Here is a 20172-nt window from a genome sequence, read left to right on the forward strand (position 1 = left end):
GGAACTGCTCCACACACTAGAAAGTACAGGACAGAGAGTAAAGACTGGGAGAATCTCCACACGCTAGAGAGTATAGGATGAAGCAAGCCAACATGGCGAATGCAAGCAGTTAGAGCTCTGTCCTTAATCCCTCAATATTCCTGAAAAGCTGCTGCATTCCAGACCCTCCAAGCCTGAATACGGAGGGGCCGACCGTAAGCTGATTGCGGGTGCTGCTGGTGACCCCAGAACCCTGCGTGAGCACACTTCCCAGCAAGAATGGCTACAGACGCCTACGACGCTCGCGCCCGGAGAGTAATGTGCAGCTAGAGGAAATAGTGGTGCTCACAGCGGTGCTCGCGACCGCAGTGAGGCAGAGCTGAGACCAAGCGCGAGCCGGAGCACGAGAGTGGGCAGTGCCGAAGGCCCAGCGGAGCTGCACTGCACCTAAGAACAGACCGCTTGCTGGGGAGCCTCTGCAGATGGCTGCAGGTCACGCTCTCCTCTGAGAGCGCATGCAGGAAGAGGCCGGGTGCTCCATGACCTGACGATAGTGGCTGGTCCTGGCAAGTAAATCACGGCGTCAGGTGAGGGGCTGCATGGGGAAGAACTGGGGCGCCCCCACTGAAGATCCCAGCCCTTAATTCGCCGACAGAGTGTGAAGGAGGTGGGGAGGTGCACCCGGCAAGTCAGAGTGGGAGGCCTAGCAACAGTTCAGCAGGCCTTGCCGGCACGCATAGAGGATATCAAGCACATAGAACCACGCGACCAACTGTGCCCACACACAGTGGTGCGGAGCCTGAGCACGTTCCGAGAGCCTGCTGTAGACCAGATAGTGGGCTATGCTGAGGTCCCCCAGAGGTGGAGGCCCCCTGAGAGAATTAGATGGTGCACCTGGATGGCAATAATGACGGAGAATATTGCTATTGTGTCGTAGCTGCCCCAACCTGTGGCCCTGTCAGCCACGCGGCCCAGTGAGCCCAGAGGCCGGATCGGGCCCAGGTCACAGTGGCAGGGTGCACGCAAGACATTCTAAGGCTTTTTCAGCACATACTGGAAGTGCACCTAATCCTATGGGGAGAGCTTAGCATTACGTGCAGACTTCACCGATAGCGGCGCGGGCACTGAGGGATCACCCCTTGGAGAGGTGACATTGTATGGGGTCTGGTGGGAAACCACTGGAGCTATGCCACCCTGGTGAGTTTCAGACTACGTTACGCCTTGTCAAGAGGCACAGACAAGCAACTGGTCGCAGGAGGCCTGACAACAAACAAGCACCTGGTCCTTAGCGTCGCTTCCGTCATTCCACTGTGGACTTCCATATCACCTCACGTGCCACGACATAGTGTACCCTACGTTTGGCCGCATTGGGGAGGACCTCTGCCTGGCACGCGTTTCATTGCAACCTGACCGTGCGGCCCAAACTGACAAACAATACGCTGCTGATGGGGTCGTTGAAAGCCATCGCTATCTACGGAGAGATGGATCGGTGAGGCTCTACCTAGCTGAGAGCCGCCCACTGAATCTTCAAGCCTGCATGCAAGGGACTGCTCAAGTGGACAGATTGGTGGGCACCTGCGTCCTTGGAAAAAGGGGCTGCATTGTTGGGAGTGAGCCTTGTGTGGGTGTGCACCGGTGTCGGGGCACTGGCCGAGCTGAACATTGCAAGAGATGGTGACGCATTACGGTGGGGCATTGGAAACAACCCAGCCAGAGCATGCATTGGCAGCGGGGACGGATGCACACCCTCGACTTGGCACATATCATCCAACAGTAGCTTTACACCAGGGGTAAATGCTCTCCGTGCAAAAGCTGGCAATGGGCTGCCACCACACAACCGCGCAGCAGAATGCAGCGTGCACTTGAGGTTCTGTGATTTTCGACTTCGCTTCATAGTCAGCCGCCATTTTGTGACAGCCGCCATTTTGTCTTGCCCTCACTCAGGCGACACGGCAAACATAGTGTTTTTGCCTTTCCAGCTGCTCGTCTCTCTTGTTAAAAAGTAACCCTTTTTCCTTGTTTGTGAAACCGATGTCAGGGTCTGGCCGAGTTAGTTAATCCATGTCTAGACTGATTGATCCTTGTCTTAGTTGACTGTTTGGGTCCCACCATTCTTCCTTTACTTTATCTTATTTGACTGGCCTTCACTATTCTCTCTGTGTATTCTCCTATTACACAACCAACCTTTGAGGCTCGCAAATACGTCCTGCCACCTGCAAACTGAATTACACGCGCTAGCATTGATTAACTTGAGGGGAGGGGAGAACACGGGGTCTGAAAGAAGGGCGTATACAAGACACTTGATAGCTTGTTTTCAAACTTTTCCTATTTGTCAGTTTTGTATGTTTTGGGAGTAGGCATTGTATATATGTTTGACATAAAAGATTGTGCGCCACGGAATGAAGTGGCAGTCTCCTGAGAACCTACCATCGGTGTACTTCTTAGACAACTGTGCTTAGCTGCAGCTAATAAACCTGATTTTCTACGCCTAACAGAGTGTCTCGTGTCCCTGTCTGACAAGGCAGGTGAACCCGGAGATTTCAGGCGTGCCCTGCGCTGCTCGGCCCATAAGGCCAAGTTCTCCACACTGGCACTCTGGAGTCAGCACACACAGTTGCTGAAACAGGCGCCGACATTCCAAGTGCGCCGCTTGCTGCAAAACTGGAGTCGGTGCTGGCAGCGGTTGAGAAAATTGGGGCTGTGTAGGACCAGACGTGGTCGTCTCTTGAAAGCGTGGATCAATAAGGGAACATCTGACTTTACTCTTTTGCGTGCTGACCACAATAATCTGGCGGAGAAGATTCAGTCGCACAGCCAAACATTATAGTTGAGGACGCAGATGGGTGCTCTCGCCGTAATAATGTTCATGTGCTATGTCTGCCAGAGGGGAGAAGAAGGCTGGACCCCGAAACTTTATGTGGAACAATGGCTTCAAGATATCCTGCCCCCAGAGACACTGTTACTGCAATTCGTAGTCGAAAGGGCACACTGTGTGCCGGCCCACAAGCCCACTCCAGGAGCTCCAACGAAGCCCTTCCTCTTTAAACTCTTAAACTATAGAGATGGAGACGCAATCTTTCTCGAAACTCGTAAATTCTCAGATCTCAAGCTCAGTGGAAGTTTGATCATGGTTTTCCCTGAATATACATCCGAGGTACAAAGGCGAAGAAGCACTTTCACTGCTGTGAAGCATCAAGTACGAGAGCTGGAACTTCCCTACTCACTACAGTTCCCTGCCTGGCTGCGGTGGTAGCTACGGGTACTACCCCTTTCTTTGACTCGCCGAGGAGACATGGGATTGGTTGGAGGAGTCAGGCCTATGGACGGGGCCTAGCCCCTCGAGCGAAAAATCCACTAGGCCAGCCAACAAGAGGACCCACCATCAAGGGAGGGGTGCAAGAATAGGAAACATGTCCACTCGGGCGGCGGTACCACGCCGGAGCAAAGCATGATGGTGCGTCAGGACGCCCTGGCAGTGGCTGCGATGCTGGGAATCCGGTGTACTGTGAGGCCAGAGAAATAAGCTCTTCTGGATCAGCAACTGCCAGCGGTTCGTCCACCCCTCGACCTGAGGACTTCAACGGTGTGTGGCTGCCTGATGTCACCCCGCAGACTGCTGATGACATTATGTGAGAGACTTCCATGGACTAGAGCAATATGCAAGTAGAGACTGCCTTGCATTGTTTGATTGTAATCTTGATTATTCACTGATGTGTGACCTGGCACTGGCGCCTAAGCAAGGCATGTAAACATGCTCTACATGCAGAACGCAGACACTGTAGTGCACGTTTCATACACTGTGCCCGCTAGCACACTGGATGGGGACATGGGTGACTACACCCTGACAGAGGAACTATACATAATTAGACGTATACTGTCCGTACTGCCATTAGTTGCACTGCTACCCATAGCCTCAACCCCCTTCTGTGTTTAACTCTGTGTACATTGCTGTTGGTTGCCACATGGCATGGTTCTTAGTTTGGGAAGACACCCGTTGTCCCTCTGATCTATCCCAGTTTGGCCCCACCTGGCTCCCCGTTCTCACAGCTCCTCGACATGAAATATGCAGAAATACCCAAGCACTTTCGGTACAACATGCCCCTGCCACGGATATGGCAGGTGGTTATCCGTGGTCAAGCACGCCACAGTATGTGCACGCAGCGCCACTCTGTTTCTACTATGTATGGCACACACTAATATAATCACTTGGAACGTCAGGGAGCTGCCCACACAGGGACTAAGTCTACGCTTATTTCAAGCGACATAAAGCTCACGTGGCATTCCTACAGGAGACCCACATCGCCAAGCCAGAGATAGGAAGACTGCAGCAGCGCTGGAGGGGGCAGATGTTAGCGACAGGCTACTCCTCTTTCGCTAGAGGGGCTCTGATCTCGGTCAGATCGGGTATGCAATTTACGTCTGAGGCGAGCGTAATTGACTCACATGGTAGATATGTACTGTCCAAAGGGCACCTACATGGGAAGCTGGTGGTGCTTGGTTCCATCCATGCCCCAAACACTAATCAAAAAGAGTTAGGGCAGGACACTGACAGGTCAGCTCTCGCGATGGTGTGATGTCCCCTGGTTGTTGGGTGGGTACTTTAATGCAGTACTGGACACCACGCTAGATAGATCGCTCACACCACTTGTGCAAACGGTAGCGACATCTACTGCTCGGGGCTGGGGGAATGGATCCAGCGTTAGGGATTACTGCATATCTGGAGGTCACTGCACCCGCTGGCACAAGCGTACTCCCACCCACACGACCTGCATGTTCGTATTGACCGGTTCATTGCAGATCGAATGATGTTCACCAAATGCATAGATGTGGAGTATCTGGGCAAAACTCATTCAGACCATAGGCCTCACATACTGCGCCTGCGGGGGGAAGAAGTGGGGCTCACTACTCGAGTGTGAAGGCTACAGCCTCTAGCGCTGGAGGACCCCCCATTCAGAGAAGCAGTTGGGGCAGCGATCAACACATATTTTGCCTAGAATACAGGCTCGGTGGCTGACTCGGGACTGCTGTGGATGCGTGCAAAGCCACAATCCGAGGTCAATTATTGGAGAAGCTTTCTCTATTTGCCCTGACCCCCCTCTTTCGTTTCTTAACAATTCACTCAATTATGGCATTGTCCCTGACTTATTTAAAAGTGCGGAAATCATCCCCTTTCTGAAGAAACAGGATGCGGATCCGTCAGTACTAAGTAATTATCGCCCCATTTCCCTCCTGCCCTATTTGGGTAAAGTCCTTGAGGCATGTGTGGCCAACTGTATCAGCTCATTTATTGAACACTATTAGATCTTGGATTCCCATCAGGCAGGTTTTAGACCCATCCATTCCACGGAATCTGTTATACTCACAGTTGTGGACGAACTAAGAAGAGGCGCCGATAACGGTATCCCCAGGCCCTAGTCCTTTTGGATCTATCAGCAGCCTTCGACACGGTCGATCACAACATTCTTATTGACCGTGTCAGAAGTGCGGGGATCCAGGGGCTGGCACTGAGATGGCTCTCCTCCTTCCTTAGCAACCGCTTTCAAGCTGTGCGTCTGGCTAATTTCTCGTCCAACAAGAGGGAACTGACCTGCGGGGTTCTTCAGGGCTCTTCTCTTTCTCCCCTCCTTTTTAATCTGTATCTGCTCCCTCTGATTCGATCTTTGAGAGTAAAAAGGATTGGGACATTCATCTAGGCTGACAACCTCCAATTGGTGTTTGAAATTAATTTGTCAGCATCCCACTTTCAATCCACCAAAATCTTTATTAGGGACTGAATGAATCGTAACCAACTCAAGCTCAACCCCGACAAAACGGAGCTGATTCTTACAGGTGGCTCCTCCAACCCATGGCATTCCAACTTCTGGCCAACATCTCTAGGTCACCCTCCAGAGCCTGCAGACTCTGCCAAAAGCTTAGGCATCATGATCTCTAACGACCTGTCAATGAATGCCCAAATAAGCTCAGTAGTTTCTGCTACTTTCTTCCAATTACTGAGAATAAGGAAGATCAGCAGATATCGGTCTAGGGAAATTCTGATCTTGGTTATCTTAGCCTTGATGATCTCCTGATTAGATTATGCCAACTCCCTATACTGTGGTACAAAAGTAGGTGGTGATGGACGGAGCATCTGAATCAATCAAACACTCACACCCAGTCAAAAGATTTGGGTTTAATCCATCACCGTTCTTTAGCCCACTCTGCCACCCCAGTTCAGACATGGCTATATGCAAATCAGTCTGACCCTGTGCCTCATGGGAACAGTCCAACACTCCCACAAAAGGAACTCCACACCAAGTATATATAAAAATAGTCTTTGTATTAAGAAGGACACATAGGAACATACACTTTACAATGGGCTCGAGGCACGGCAGGGGTTACAAGGGAAAAGGTACAGGGCAGAGCCAAGGGACCACTGCCAGGAAGGTGCACATGATGGAGTTGGCATTTAGAACACATAACAACTGGGAGTTTCCTCGGACTAGGACACATAATCACCAGGAGCTTAGCATTAGAATACGTCACGCCCCGGGGTCTCATAGGACTAGCAATAGAACTCACTCTAACCAGTATAGACAGGTTACACAGGAGGAAAGGAATGGCAAGGTACATAACGCAACAGAGGCCCCCATAAGCAGGGCAACACATAAGAATTCTCAGCATTACTTTCATAATAGTCAGTAGCGCCCCCTAGGCCAGATGGCCTTCCTGGGGCAAGGGCGCTCTAGAGTCTCGATGTCCAGAGTGGGCTGCAAGGGGGCCCGGGGCAAACCTAAACGTGGCAGCAGCCCACGAAGTGCTGGGCCTCTGAGGGACTTGGACGTAGCCTTGCAGGCTCAGGGGGGGGCAATGGTGGAGCCTCTCGCAGGCTCGGCAGGGTCAGGGACACGTGGTGGAGCCTCTCGGGGCTCGAGGACAAAATGGTGGGCGGAGCCTTGCAGGCTCATAGGGGCTGGGGCCAACGGTGGAGCCTCTCGGGGCTCGAGGATAATGGTGGAGCCTCTCGGACTCTAGAAATGAGCTGGGGCTGAGCCTTGCCGGCTCGGACAATGTACCCCGGTGGAGCCTCTCAGGGTTCGAGAGGAATGCTGTGGGGGGCGAGCCTCATCGGCTCGGAAGGGCAAGGACATCGGTGGAGCCTCTCGGGGCTCGTGAACCAAGCTGTGGGTGGGCGGGGTCCCCCTCGGGGGAACCCGGCAACCGGGGGCCCCACGGGCCCAAAGACGCAACAGACGAGTCGTTGGAGGGGAGGAGCGGGCACCGACAATATGCCCCGACGCCCCCTCCCCTTCGCGGCACTCACCGGGTCTGCGCGGGATTCTCCTCGCTCTCCGGCCCCTCCTCAAGCTCCCGGGGGCCCGGGGGGGAAGCGGCAGCACTCGTGGGGGGACGCAGGGGCACGGAGAAGGCTCCCGCCGCCCCCCTGCATGTCCGGCCATCTCCCTCGTCTCTTGGCAGCTCCTCGGGCCGCCGGCCAATCCGAGCGCGGCCCGGGGAGACGTCAGATGCCCAGCCCGGGCCGGCAGCCAATCCCAGCGCGGCCCGGGGGAGGGCCTTACGAAGGTCCCGGGCCGGTGGCGGTGAACTCTGGGGAAAGGACGGGGGCAATACCGGGTGGGCACCGGTGTGGAAAGCAACGCGCTCTCAGCGCTGCAGCGACAATGGAGTGCACCCACGCGCTTCAGGAGGGGGAGGCAAGATCCAGCGCTCCCCAAGCGCTGGGGCAGGGATACAGCGCTCCTCGCGCTATCAGTGAAAGTCGAGCGTTCCCAAGCGCTAGAACCACGCATGAGTGCCCCAAGGCGCTAGGACAGTAAGACAGCGCTCCCCAGCGCTAGAAGGGTGAATGACACGCCCCGAGGCGCCGGGACAGCAAGAAAGCGCTCCCAGGCGCTAGTGCCATAGCAAGCAGAATCCATAGGGAGTCCAGGAGTTCAGGGGGAGCACATCAGCTCTTGGAGGGGAAGAAGGGACATCAGCAGTTCAGGAGCAGGGCAGGGCCCAGGGAGGCCAGCCAACCCTGAGCCCACGCAGCAGCGCGCCCCTGGCAGGGTTACAGGCAGGACAAGCAGGAAGAGAGGAAGAGAGAGAGAAGAGGGCCCACCCTCCTTTTATACAGGAGCTTCCTTTGTCTCCAAAAGGGGCAGGCAGGGAGAGAACCGGCCAGAACTGGTTATAAGGAATTTCAGGTTACTGGCCAGGCCAGGGACACTGGACGCACCCCAGGGGGGTGGAGCCAGCCTGGTGGGGGAAGGCCCGGCCGGCTTCAGCAAATCAGGCGCCAGCACACCTACTGCACACACACACCAAGGTCTAGAAGTGGCACTTCCCTTCTAGTCACACATATGCCGCATACATCATCTTGTAGCATTCAACCTCATGAGCGCATACATACCAAACACGACCCGGCACGCCCCACGCATCAGGAACTACCGGAGCCACATACATTCCCCATGCATTTCTATGGGAGGCAGGTCTCTCTCGCCACACACACACACTCAGAAGGGGAATCACGATTCCCCGGACACATATAATAAGCACAAAACTTCAGGGGTGGACCTGCCAGACGGGCCAAGTCCAACAAGAATCATACCGATTCGGTATTTAGGAGTAGGTAAATGGGATGTAGGTAATTTCTCTTTTTAAATTACCGAATCGGTAAGATTACGTAATTACCGAATCAGTATTTACCGATTCGGTAATTGCCATTCATTCCTATGGGCCTATGAATGTCAATTACCGAATCGGTAAATACCGATTCGGTAATTGGGGGAAACATTGAAGCGTGGCAGGGTGTCACTTTGACACCCTGTTGCACCCCTCTATCGGGTATGGATGCACATGTTCCAGATATGTCTGCAACATGGCAGCGTTTGAAAAGCAAAAAAAATGCTTTTTCAAGGCTTTTCATTATTTACCACCAACCTCTAGTTGGTGGTAAATAATGAATTCTTAAAGCCCTGTAGCACTGATTACAGTGCTACCTACATCTCATAATACAGATTCGGTAATTTTACAGAATCGGTAATTTTACCGAATCTGTAAAATTACCGATTCTTTAAAATGACAGAATCTGTATTTTAGGTGGCCCTACATCTCATTTTCCAAATACCGGTCGGTAACGACCGAAATTACCGAATTTCGGCCGTTACCGACCGGTATTTGCCTACCTACATCGGGCCCCTGGTATTTAAACTCAGGTAAAAGTTGTTGAGGGGGGACTAGTTTCTCTGTCACCATGGTGGCACTAGCCCCTGTGTCCCTGAATGCCGCAGATTTCTGACCATTGATTATGGGTTCCTGTCTGTACCTGCCCAAAGCATTGGGACCCATGGTAAAAGTGGCAAATCCCATGCCACCATCACAGACTAAGGAGGCTTGAGAGGGGGGCCTGTCTAAACTAGGGCCCACCTCTGTTCCCCATGAGAATGCACCTAACATTTTGGGTGCAACACTAACGCCTGGGGGATTACTACTAGTAGTACCAGGAGGAGTGGTAGTGTTAGGTGGAGGAACATTTTCGTTATTGCCAATCCTGAGGCAACCGGGATCAGTTTTCCAGTGACCAATCTTTTTACAAACATGGCAATATGGTTTCTTTTCAGGAGGGGAAGGAGTTTGGGACCCACCCCCAGAAGTGGACTTTTGGGGCCCTGTAGGGGACTTGTTTTGATTTATCCCCACCTTCCTCTTGGGACATGGTAGAGTCTTTCTTTTGGTCACCACCTTGATTATTAGGCCTTACCCTGGTTCTGACCCATTTGTCTGCCTTCTTTCCCAATTCTTGGGGAATGGTCAGATTAGACTCCACCAGATACTGGTGTAAAAGCAGGTTTTGACAATTACTAAGGATCTGCTCCCTCCTAATTAAGTTGTACAATCCTTTGAAATCACACACCTTACTGACATGTATCCAACCTTCCAGAGCCTTGGTGGCACAATCTACAAAGTCAACCCAGTCTTGAGTCTGTGCCTTTTGCGTGTCTCTGAACTTTAACCTGTATTGCTAGGTGGTTAAGCCAAACCCTTCAATCAGAGCACTCTTCAAGACTGTATAATTATCTGCATTCCCCTCTCTAACAGTGAGGAGCCTATCTCTACCTTTGTCTGCAAAGGAGAGCCACACGATTGCTGCCCACTGCTCCTGGGGGACCCTCTGAACTTTACAGGCACTTTCCAGTGCAGTAATCCATTTGTGGATGTCATCCTCACTCTGGTAGGGAGGGACAATCTCGCTTAGGTTCCTATGGTCATGAAATCTTTCTCTACCACTAGGGATGTTGCTGCCACCATGGGTCTTTAGCCCCAGCTTCCTTCTAGTTTTTTGAAGCTCTAGGGGCTCCCTTTCTAAGGCCAAATGCTCTCTTCCGATTCTAAGCTGAGCTTTCTCATACTTGAGCAGACTTTCTTTCCTCTCATGGGAGGATTCCCTCCTGTGAGAAGAAACAGAGGTCCCTGTAGATGTGTCAGAATGGATAGACTCATGAGATCTGGACCTTCTAAGCACACCCTCAACTCTCTCAGGTGGAGTAAAGAGAGGGCCATCATGGCCATCTTCCTCATTTCCAGGAGGAGTTGTATCTTCCAGGTTAAGATCATTGCCATCTTCCTGGTCAGCTTCAGAGGTCTGGTCCTGGGTACCTTCACCCCTGTCCCTTTCCTCCTCTGCTGCCTACCCCTTCAGGCCCTGAGGTCTTTCAGAGATCATCCAACAGCAGTACCTCTATGAGGCGTTGGGAGTTTGCACTTTTTCCTGTCTTCAATCTCCTAGTAGTACACAATGCTCTCAATTCCAAGGATGGGAGTTTGTCATACTTAGATGCCAGCAGTCCACTGACGTCTGGCAGGGACCCACTGGTTCCCGGTCTTGAAGACATCACTAGTGTGGTGTGGTGTACCTACCTACTCTAGTGTGGCCTACTAAACTCTCTTGAGTTGTAGAAACGGTGTGCTAAGTCCTTGACACACAACTCCAAGTTCAGTAGAACTTACTGTAGTTTAAGCTTGAATTATATGTACCTCAGGTACCTTTAGTGGTTTTCAGTGAGTCACTTACTAGAGATTATCTTGTAAAACAATAGCAAGCTTGAATCCCAACCGCTGCACACCAATGTGAGAAGTTGGCCTGGCATATGCTGTCCACTAGTTATAGTGGGCACATTGCACCATTCCAAACAACCCCTTAGAGGTGATAGGTTAAAGACAACCTTATTTGAAAGCTATCTAAGTGGTACCTATGGAGAGCAGCCTTCAGGCTAAGTCTTGAAAGAATGTAAAGCAGCTTGTTTTACCAGTCTATAATTTCGTGAATGGCCAAATGAAAGGAGACTACTAGTAACAACAAGAGAGGAAGGGAGACCAGGAACGCTCCTATTCCCCTCCGGTTTAGATACAAAACAACAACTTAGGAGCGTCAATTTTAAGAATGACAGCAAAATGCAGCAAAAAGGTTGTCTTGACACATTATTTTAGTTGCTTGCGAGAAACCTCAGTGGGTTTTTGTAGTATTGAAGTTGACAGGACAACAGGATAGCTTGTAGAGTTGATTTATTCGGCTTAGGAGAAGCACAGCGACAGGGAACAGGCAAAGCTATCAACTGCCAGAAGGCAACATTCTACTACAAAAACATGGAACATACAAGCACAGGAGTTCCAACTACAGGTGCCAGGAAGGCACAAAACAGTGAATACTACATTATCCTCTTTTCTGCAAAACAAAAGAAGAAGAAGAAGAATTCGTACCTGGTGAGAGTGGAGAGAAAAGAGAGGAAAGAAAAGAAAAGAAAAGAGGAGAAAAGAAGAGAGAAAGGAAGAAAGAAGCGAAGTAACCAGGAAACCAGTATGGGAAGCAAGAGGTAAAGGACAACACAGCTGGTTGTGAAGGAAAGGAACAGAAGCAAAAAGTTATCTGAACCTGGCAGGAATCCTACACACTCTGTGACTCCTGCGAGGTCCTGGTACAGAAACATCAACAACATTTCCTCCATTTCCGTTAATTGCAACAGTACCGTTACGTTTGTCACTTGAAACAGAGTTGGGTTTGGGCTGAGAAACACCAGTGGAAGCATCATCACTACAGATTTTAACAACTTTACAGATGTTCCACCAGTCCTTATTATTCACACGTACAGCATTACCACAGACTTTATCAACCACAAGTGGCTGAGAGAATTTGCTCCTACCCTTGGTGACATGAACAGGATTCTTAATGTGAACCACATCACCAGCACAAATGTCATGGGCAGCAGACCTCTTCCGTTCATCAAAATAGGTCTTCTGCTTCTTTTGAGCTTCAGAAACATTGTCTCTGACCAAATCATCAATTCCATCCATTACATTCATCTTTACCCACTTTGACATCCAACCCGGACAAATTTTGGTGGAGGGTTTCCTACCCCTCAGGAGCTCAAAGGGGGAAACCCCAGTAGAAGAATGAGCCGTCGTGCGATAAAACCATAACATGGAACGCACAGCATTCTCAACCACACACTTACTGGCAATGGCCCACTGGATACAGCTGTTGAGAACGCGGTTCATCCTCTCAACGAGGCCATTGGCCTGGGGGTGGTAAAGGGAACTTTTCTTATGTGTCACATCACCTTGTTTAAGGAAGGATTCAAATTCACAACTGACAAATTGGGCACCATTGTCAGTCATGACAACTGAAGGGAACCCCTCCCTCAAGAAGATGTCCTTTAGAAAGGAAATTACACTGGCAGAGGAGGATTCCCTGATGAAGCGGATTTCCGGCCATTTGGAGTAGTAATCAATGGCAACAATGGCAAAACGGGAACAAGGGGGTAAAAGGCAAAAAGGACCAACCAGGTCAACTCCAATCTTTTCCCACGCTCTTTCCGGAAGTTGAACAGGCTCCATAGGGGGAGACCTAACCTTATGACTTTTGTCTGAGGACTTACAAACAACACAGTTGTCAACCAGAGAATCAACACACACGTCCATCTGCGGCCACCAGAACACATCTCTCAACCTGCGTTTGGTGAAAGTCTTCCCTAAATGCCCTTCATGTGCACCATCCACCAGACGCTTCCGCAAGCTCTCAGGGGGAATAAGCCTGCCACATCGCATGAGAATGCCATCTTCAACAGTGAGTTCATCAGCAACCTTGACGAAAGTTTGGAAAAGACCAGAAACATTCTTTTCTTTGGGCCACCCAGACTTCAGATAGTTGACAACCTGTAGGAGAACCACATCCTTCAATAGCTCTTTTCTCCACTCAACCTCACTGATTGCACACATTCCCTCAAGATCCAAAGCCGCAACAAAACAATCCTCTTGATCTTCATCTTTTTCAATCTCGGGGTCATTGTCAGTTAAAGGAAAACGAGAAAAATAGTCGGCCCTGACATTCTTTGAGCCCGGCAGATAAACAACCTCAAAGTCATACTGAAGAAGCTTAGTGGACAACCTTGCAATTCTAGGGGTATGCTCCTTAATCTTTTCCCCGGACAAGATAGAAACTAGGGGACTGTGATCTGTGCGAATGGTGAAATGACTTCCCCAGAGATAAGGATTAAACTTCCTGACCGCCCACCAACAAGCCAAGAGCTCTTTCTCAATAACAGAAAAGTTGACTTCTGCCCCACGCAGAACATGAGGCATATGCGATGGTGTTATCGACCTGTCCATTCCTCTGGGTAAGGACAGCCCCAAGTCCAAACCCACTTGCGTCCACAGTCACAACACACTCCTTGTTGGGATCGAAGGGTTTGAGAATGCTCTCCCCAACAAGCTGTGATTTGATCCACTTGAAAATTTCTTGACAATTATCATCCCAAACAAAAGGCACACTTTTCTTTAACATGTTAGTCAAAGGTTGAACTTTTGACGCATAGTCCTTGATAAACCTTGAGTAAAACTCACTGAGACCAATGAAAGATTTTAACCCAGATTTGTCGGCAGGTGGAGGAGCATCAACAATGGCTTTCACTAAGCCAGGACGTGGTTCGACACCTGCATGAGAAACAACATGACCTAGAAACTCCATTTTTTCTTTCAAGAAAACACATTTCTCTTTCTTCAATACGATTCCCTTTTCCTGCATGATTTCCAGGACCTGATTCAATGAAAAGTCATGATCCGCCTTGTTCTCGCCAAAAATTAAAACATCATCCTGGAAGACGATTACTCCAGGGGTGTCTCTAAACATCTGACTCATCAACCTTTGGAAAACTGCAGCCGCTGACGCAAGGCCAAACGGCATCCTACAGTACTGAAAACTGCCAAAGGGAGAGACAAACGCAGTCAGATGTCTAGAGGATTGACTCAACACCACCTGGTGGTAAGCGGAGGCCAAGTCCAGCTTTGTGAACCACCTTGCCCCTCTGGTAAGGGACAGCAAATCTGTGATTTTTGGTAAGGGGTGTGAATCAATCCAGATGTTCTTGTTGAGACTGCGCAAATCCACACAGACGCGCAAATCCCCATTCCTTTTTCTGGCGACAACAAGTGGAGACAACCACAAGGACGACTCGATGGGTTCTATGACTCCTTTTCTGCACAAACCCATCAACTCCTTTTCTAGATCATCCCTCACGCTGAAAGGAACACTCCTCACCTTATGTTTTACGGGAATGGCACCATCCTTTACTCTAATTTCGTGGTTGAAACCCTTAATGATGCCAAGGCTGTTTCCGAAGACTCTGGGGAATCTGGAAATTAAACTCTCAATATTGTCACCTGAGACAATAACTGCTAAACTCTCTACATTGTCACCAGATTCTTCAATACTGATTTGTTCTTTGGACCCGGGTCTAAGGATCATTTTGAACAAACCCTGGTGGAACCAACCCAAAATGTTTAGGCCCTTCAAAGAAACGTAAACTTTACCAAAGATCCTCCTTCCCCTGAACTGAATAATGTCTTCAAAGAACCCAAGAAGAGCAATTCTACGCCCTTCATAAGAAACAGGAGTCCTGTCAGGTGGTAGGAGGTTCCTTTCAGGCCAAGTTACATCAAACAATTCTTGTGTAATCATAGTTACTCTAGCCCCAGAGTCTACTAAAAGGGTAATTATCTTGTCACCCACACCAAAGTCTTCAAGAGGATCAACACAATCAGAAGGATCTCCAATAATGACCCCATCGTCCCGTACTACTACGACCATGTCTCTAAGGTCATCTTGGATGCCATTCATAGAGTCAGAGTCATCAGCAGTACTTCCATAGGACTCTGAGACATTCCCAATAGTGTTGACGGTACTCAGACTCTGGGACCTGTTGCTGAAAGCAGGATTTCCTTGTTTAGAGACTTGGCAAATCTTTGTGAAATGCCCAAACTTCCCACAGTTCCGACATGTAGAGTTCCTGGCAGGGCAAAACTTGTTATTTTTATTGTGGGAAGGATTTCCACATCTGTAACAAATGTCATTTCTTGAGAAAGCATTTCTCTCAAAACGCTGAGGACCAGGAGTGTTGTTTCTGTCGAAACGTTGACTGCCAACCACTTTATTGGCTTTGTTTTCCTTGGTTCTGACAACTGAAACTCCCTCATCACATTTCTTTTCAAGTTCCTTTACTTCTTTTTTCGACAGTTCTATACTCTTGGCCATACGAATAGTCTCTTCAAGTGTAGGATTGCCCAGAGTTAGGAGCTTCTGCTGAATAGACTTGTCGGAGCACTTACAAACGTACTGATCCCTAATTAATTGCTCACGAAAACCTTCAAATTCGCATTCAGCACTTAGTTGTCTTAGACAGGAAACATACGTCTCAACATCCTCCCCAGGTAGTTGTTCTCTTTTGAAGAATTTATGTCTTATGACAACAAGACTCGGCTTGACGTCAAATCGTAACTCAAGTCTCAACCTTGTCTCTGTGTATTCATCTACATCCTCTTCTGCGTTGTTTCTGACCAAGGGAGGTAAATGCTTGAAGATTTCTCTACCCTCGAAGCCCAAAGAATGCAGTAGAAGACACTTCTTCCTTTCAGCGCGATATCTGGACGCGCCTATAGCCCCCAAATAAGTCTCAAAGGCATCAAACCATTTTCTCCAGATTATTGGAGGATTGCCTGGGGTCTCAAGAAAAGGAGGAGGAGGAGAAACAGATTGCATACTTGATTTTACCCTTTATTGACTCTGTCGCTGCGCAAATGAAGTTGAGTATGCAAATATAATGTTTTTCCCTTGAAAAAGGACCATGTAATAATTTTTTCCGCCACAAGATGGCACCGACGTGTAAAGCTAGAGTCAAACAACCACTAATGTGTTGTAATGCCTTTCTTTTCCTTATGTTTAAGCGTTTTTTTATTAACAGACGGCGCCAGCATGAGGATGGTGAAGAGCGCTTCCGAGGACTTCAGACCGGCAAGATGGCTCAAAGACGCGTTGTGAGTACGCCGTGAAATTGACAAAAGGCGGCGAGATACGAAGAGGCACTGAGACGCGTAGTCAGGGAGACGCGTCTGGCTGGAAGAGCGCGCGTCAGGCGTAGTCAAGGAGACGCGTGTAGTTAAGTAGAGCGCGTCAGGTGGTTGCGCTGGCAACAGAGCAAAGCGGAGCCTCGCGCAGGCATCAGTGACGTGGCGCGCTCGCGCTGGAGAGGCGTAGCAGCTTCCTCGAGCCTCCACGTTAAAAGCCTTGCGCAAACACCGATGACATGGCGCGCTCGCGCTGGAATGACGTTGTAGCCTCAACGTAATTAAGATTGATTAAAGAGCCAATAATTAGTTAAATTCGCGCAGAAAAGCAGCGGACCACTTATCTTGCCAATGATCTTTGCTTCACCAGAGAGTTGAAACAGCTGCTCCTCATATACACTCGATCCACAGTGTACAGTCCACAGGAATACGAGGAAGGAGAGGTAAGGCAGGTTCTTTATCTTCTCCTAAGCAGCATCGTCGCCAACAAATTTGTAGTATTGAAGTTGACAGGACAACAGGATAGCTTGTAGAGTTGATTTATTCGGCTTAGGAGAAGCACAGCGACAGGGAACAGGCAAAGCTATCAACTGCCAGAAGGCAACATTCTACTACAAAGCCATGGAACATACAAGCACAGGAGTTCCAACTACAGGTGCCAGGAAGGCACAAAACAGTGAATACTACAGTTTTCTTGACATGGTCGGTGACATGCTTCATCATCGGCCGAGTGCCACCCCGTTGTGCTACAACGCCAGATTACTGCGGAGCTGGTTTTGTGAATGTGAAGTGAAAGATAAAATCGCCAATTGAGTAAAAAAAAGAAGTTTTATTCATTTCGCCAATTGGACAGGGATAAAAGTAAATACAGGATAACAGACCAAATTAAAAGTCCACTGTTATCCTAATGTGAGGTCGGTCAACATGTTTCAGCATATGTGAAGTGTTCTATCAGGCATTCATCAGGACCAGTGAATTTAAAATATATACAAATCGTGTGTTTTTTGAACCCCGGTGAAATGTGCGCGCCAAGGCCCACCCTATCCTGAGGTTAAATGTGTTAAAAATAAAGATAGTTGTCTAGGATTCCAAAAATGATTGGAGTGGAACCAAGTTTATTGGGGGGCGCTTGGTACCTGTAGACGCCAATTTGCTACCACCCTCCTCCCGAGATCCATGGCGTTTTAAACTTTAGCGCCCCCCAATAAACTCGGTTCCTGCGTAGAGGGCGTTTCCGTAGTCCAACCTGCTGCTGACAAGGGCCTGGGTGACAGTTCTTCTCATTTCAGTGGGGATTCACTTGTAGATCCTGCGGAGCATGCAGAGGGTATTGAAGCAGGAGGAGGAGACGGCGTTGACCTGTTTAGTCATGGAGAGGGTGGAGTCGAGGATGACCCCTAGTTTGCGTGTGTGGTCGGCGGGTGTTGGAGCGGTTCCTAGTGCGGTCGGCCTCCAGGAGTCGTCCCCGGCCGAAGGGGTGGATCCGAGGTTGAGGACCTCCGTCTTGTCCGAGTTCAGCTTCAGTCGGCTGTTCCTCATCCATTCAGCGATGGCATTCATTCCTTCGTGAAGGTTGGTTTTGGTAGTGTGGGGGTCCTTGGTGAGGGAGAGGATCAGCTGGGTGTCATTGGCGTAGGAGATGACGTTGAGGTTGTGCCGACGGGCGACATAGGCGAGTGGTGCCATGTAGATGTTAAACAGACTCGGGCTGAGGGATGAGCCCTGGGGTACGCCGCAGATGATCTCAGTGGCTTCTGAGCGGAAGGGGGCAAGGCGGACGCTCTGTGTTCTGCCGGAGAGGAAGGAGGTGGTCCCGTCCAGGGCCTTCTCTTGGATCCCGGCGTTTTGGAGGCGCGTTCGTAGTGTGTGGTGGCAGACCGTGTCAAAGGTGGCTGACAGGACCAAGAGCTGGATTCGAGCTGTCCCACGATGGATGTCGAGTGCTGCGCTGTCGGTGCCAGGATTGGACCCAACAAGATTGACAACAGCAACCCACGCAGGAAGAGGAAAGATGCTTCGGTGCGGACCAGCAAGGTCCAGGGGATTCACCAAGTGGTGGAGAGTCCGGGCACGTCTGGAGCAACCAGGAAAGCCCATGGAAAGTCAAAGTTGCCTTCTCAGAGACCCACCAGTCGACGGACCAGGGATCGCGAAGGTACCGTGAATGAAAACACAAAGGGCCGGCTCAAGGAACACTTGTGAAGTGTAGGCCAGCAATCTTCGATGGAAAGAGTGTTTGGGTCTGGGCTACAAGTAACCCAAAGCACAGCCTCCAGTAACATCGAGAAGCTAATGCACTTGCAAATGTGCACAGTGGCCAGGGTTTCCGGTTCCACGGTACCCACGAGGGCTAAGGGTCTCAGCTTTGCTGGGGACTCAGTTCGGCCTCTGGGAAGTCAGGAAACCCACCTCCTGTGTTGCAAATACTATGGAGTCCGGGGGAGCTTTGGAGATGCAAACCGGCAGATGCGTCTTAGGTGCCTACCAAGCATGGGAATAACACCTTTACTCCAAGGGAGATTCTTCAGTCATCTAGCCGGGTAGATCGTCGAAGTTCCGGGAATTCTGTAGTAAAGTTTCGTCCAGGGGTAATTTAAAGTCCTGTTGCTAGGGGTTCCTTCCTTATACCCAAGGAAGGGGTTGGACATACTCTGGGGACCGACCTATGGGAGGGTCTTGAAAGAGGGGTGGCTACACCCATTTCCTTTGTCCAGTTTTGCCCCAGAGAAGGGGTTGGTAGCCTCTGTAACCGGTTTGAACTGGACTATGCACAGAGACACCAAATGTGCCCCCAGTGCAGAGTTCAAAGCACTCTTGGAGTGCACCCACCCAGCCCCAATACACTAAAGCCTTTCTGGGAGGTGGTAACACCTCCCTGTGACAGGAAACCTATTGTCCAGGCATCCCCTGCTGGAGTTTCTTCCAGCAGCAGGGGGCCAGACTTGTGTCTGTGGCTGCAACATCCATTTCGTGATGCCAGGGCTCTTTTAAACTGGTACCAGGTGTTCCAGTGTGTACATGTCTCTCACTCATCATCCAGGACTGGCTGGGAGGCATGATCCCAAAGTGTTTCTGCGCAGCCATTCCAAAGTTAGCATTTACCGTGAGGATATAACGCACTTAAGAGTATATGGTCTGGCTGCATCACAGAACAACTCCAGAGAATAGATACTGAAGGCTGCAGAGGGGCCCTGCTCTTGCATGGGCATCCTTTCACACAAAACCCAGCACCCTGCCTTCAGGATTGATAAGGCCTGCCATAGGGGTGACTGATAGGTTTATATGTGTAATGATTTAAGGTAGATATAGGCAACATATCTAAGTAAGGGCTGCATGCACCAGCTTACCCAGGCTGCAGTAGCAGTCCTGTGGTGTCATTTTGGAAAGCTTCCCAGGGGTGGCACAATACATGCTGCAGCCCCTGGTAGGCCTCTGGGGTACATATGCCCGCTGTTCCTAAGTTACCACATACTAGGGACTTATAAGGGTACCCTAGTAACCAAACTGGAGTGTACCTAAAGTACATGGAAGCATTATAGAGAGGAAAAAGATAGGCTGGGGACCTGAATAGCAGGTTCCCAGCCAAACTAAGTCAAAAACCATTAAAACACCAGGAAAAAAGTGGGGGCAACCATGTAGTCAGGTTCTTCCTTCCTACAACTGTTAAATCCCCAACATGACACTTCTGGGACCTCAGGCTCTCCTCTTTCATAGCTTCCCACCCCCCACCGGAGGGACAACCCCGAAAGAGTGGTACTGAGTCGGCATACCACTTGATGTGCCATCCACTACAACCCCAGCTCTGAATCAACTTCCCCC

This window comes from Lissotriton vulgaris, unplaced genomic scaffold (genome assembly GCF_964263255.1).
Source record: "Lissotriton vulgaris unplaced genomic scaffold, aLisVul1.2 SCAFFOLD_563, whole genome shotgun sequence".
Taxonomy (NCBI): Eukaryota; Metazoa; Chordata; class Amphibia; order Caudata; family Salamandridae; genus Lissotriton; species Lissotriton vulgaris.